This window comes from Dipodomys ordii, unplaced genomic scaffold, assembly GCF_000151885.1.
Source record: "Dipodomys ordii isolate 6190 unplaced genomic scaffold, Dord_2.0 Scaffold234, whole genome shotgun sequence".
Classification (NCBI taxonomy): domain Eukaryota; kingdom Metazoa; phylum Chordata; class Mammalia; order Rodentia; family Heteromyidae; genus Dipodomys; species Dipodomys ordii.
Genome location: NW_012267450.1, coordinates 1884209 through 1887226, shown reverse-complemented (window position 1 = coordinate 1887226; position 3018 = coordinate 1884209). Strand labels below are relative to the sequence as shown.

The window sequence follows — 3018 nt, the reverse complement described above, 5'->3', positions numbered from 1 at the left end:
AATTTCTTCTTATACGTACTAATTTCTTGTCTTTTTTTTTCAATTTCAACTTTTAAATTTAATTTTTTATCTTCAAATGCTTGTCCAAGTCTGTTACAACTTATAACTATGTGTATAGGGCATCTTGATCTGTCACCCCTTTCTTCATTCTCCTTCCCCAACAGCCATGCGAAGCTTCCCACTTTTGTTTTAACATATGTACTTGGGAATAAGAACTACATTTGCCTACCTTTACTTTTCCATTCATCTTCCCCCATCCCACTAATTCCACATTCAAACATTTCAGCATTTATATTCATTTAGTTAAATTCTTTGTGGAAATGGTTTTACTTTTGGTATATTATGCTTTAGTAAACTTGGTCAAGTATATGTGCACATGCCCCCATGTGTGTTTACATGGGAAGTGTTAGTTGTTGCCCAAGATGTTCATATGACAGAAAACATGTGCTCCTAGTCCTTGTGGGTAAAGGCACTAATTTATTTCCTTTCTACTCTTCAGTTCTTAAGACTGCCTGGGTTCCAGATCTCTCCAATGAGTGAGTGAATGAGATAGAAGCACATGAGCTTATGGTATACATATGTAGATACTATATGTATATGTATTTTATATATCTATACACAGTATAGATATATCTATAGATATATACCTATATATACATATATCTACATATCTATACATAGTATTGTAGATGTATTCTATATATCTACAAGTCTATACATAGTATACTACATACATATGTATATATACATACATGTACTATGTATAGTATATAGAAGCACATAGTATATATACTATAGTATATATACTATATAGTGTATATATACATATGTATATAAGTGTATATATATATGTATATACATACACATTGTACTAGTATATGGTGCTAGCATATATATATATATATATATATATATTACGGTGCTATATATAGTATATATAGAAAGATATATACTATCTATGGATACATATCTATATCTATAATATATAGATACATGTATATATATGTATATATCTATAGATATATACACACTATAAGGTGCATCAAAAGGTATAGTTAGATAAAGACGCGGATGATTGCCATGATCACCGTATGAAAACTAGAAATTTATATGCAAGATTATTTAGTGCTGAATTTTGTAGTTGGTCTCAGAGGAAAACCAGGATTTCCAGGAAGTACTTCCACTCACATGGCCCAGGTGGGATAGATAGGTCCCCACACAGCTGCAGCAGGCCACCGACCTCCAATCACAGGTTAAGTAAGAAACCTACATGTCCACTTCCTCCCGTATGACGCAATGCATAGTGGGAAATGTAGTCTCCTCTCGGGCACAGAACCATTGGGCGGGGCTCTTTCAGGCTCCTCCCATGCATGCGCTTCCGCGCCCATTTAGGGCATTTTCCGCTCAGAAATTCCGGTTCCTGGCGTTGTGCCGCGCTCCTGGGAAGTTTCTGAAGTAGAGTTCAGTGTTCTGAGTGCCGGAGCCGGGGTGTCAAGAGGCCCCGCCGTGCCTGGCGAACCTGGGGACCTGAAATGTGAGTGGATGGCAGGCAGGCAGGAAAACGGGCTGCAGGCGGCAGCTGGAGCCGGGCGGGTAGCCTGGAGGCTCCACGCACTGCCGGGTCCCTGCGGTCTGGGTGACTGTGCCTGGGGTCGTGATTGCTTTGTCAGAGTCGGTTCTGCCAGAATCAGTGTCCTTCCAGGTGCCGGAACCTAGCTGGCTCGGGAAGGTTCGCGGGCAGGCTAGAGGGTTGTGCAGACTAGGAGAGCTGGGGAGGCCTGCGCTTCTGTTCCACGCCTGATTCTGCTGTGAACCGAGGTGACATCCTCATTGCTGTTGCCTTGCTGAAAGATGGACGCAGTCACAACTGTAGTGCAGTTGTGAAATGTGTGTTGGACGAGTCATGTGATATGGCAGTGGAATTACCGTGGAACGTTTCTAGTTCCCTCCTACACCACGTAGCCGGCTTAGCACTCCTGGCTCCAGTTTACACGTTTGTACACGACCTAGTTTCTAGAGAAAGTTGTTTATAGGATATTGGAGAACTGGCTGATGGACTTGTATTCTTTGGAATTAAGTAAGCATGGTAAATTTGAAGGAGGGCAGATTCTGAATAGGAGTGTGCATCCTGAAAGAACACTTGCTATCCTAAAGGGCAGAGGCAGAGAAGCACAAGAGGGAAGGATCTCATTAACTTAGTAATTATTGCCGCTGCTTTCCATAGCACAAGATTCACGTGGGACTCTTCTACAAAGCTCCCAACTCTGCAACTTGGCGAGAGGAGAAGTGCGCTAGACTGGGGAATGAGCCAGAGCTGAATTCTCAGAGGGGTAGGAGGCAGTGGTTTGTGGTTTGTAGTGGAGAGACACCTTGTCACACCTGAAAGAATCTGTCTCTACAAGTACCCTAATTCCAGTCTCATTGATTCAGTCAACCCCAGTATCATTTCTAGAATGCAAGCTCTCTCAAACGTATCTTGTTATTAAATATGCCTTTTAGAGATGTACTGGTATTTGGTTTTACCTGATGATTTGTCTGACAATTCAGGAAATGCTTGCTAGGGACCTTAATGCTTTATAACAAAAATGACAAAACTTAAGGTGATATAGCTTGCTCAAGATTGTATGGTTTGTAGATGTTAAGTAACCCGAAGATTTAGCTAGTGTTACCCATTTTGTTAAAATCTCTCAAAAGTAGTATTTTTTCAGTTTAGGGATTTTTTTTGGGGGGGGTCAGTCATGGGGCCTGAACTCTGGGCCTGGGCACTGTCCCTCAGTTCTTCAGCTCAAGGCTAGCGCTCTACCACTTGAGCCACCGCGCCACTTCCAGCTTTTTTCTTTTTGCTTATATGGTGCTGAGGAATGGAACCCAGGGCCTCAGGCATGCAAGGCAAGCGTTCTACCACTGAGCCACCTTCCCAGCCCCTAGGGATTTTTTTTGAAGAGAGGGAGGTGATTGAAGTCAATGTTTCAAAATACTTTACTTGAAATATGCTGATTTTATTTCCTTTCTTTTTTT

The 3018-nt window shown here is 41.7% G+C and overlaps 1 protein-coding gene across 1 annotated transcript in view; it reads left to right on the top strand.

Moving 5' to 3' along the window:
• The first annotated feature begins 1444 nt into the window (after positions 1-1444).
• LOC106000685 (zinc finger protein 33B-like) overlaps positions 1445-3018 on the top strand; it is a 35014-nt gene continuing 33440 nt past the window's right edge. The window contains exon 1 of the mRNA XM_013035975.1: positions 1445-1534. The gene's annotated coding sequence lies outside the window, so the exon portion shown is untranslated. The remainder of the gene's footprint in view (positions 1535-3018) is intronic.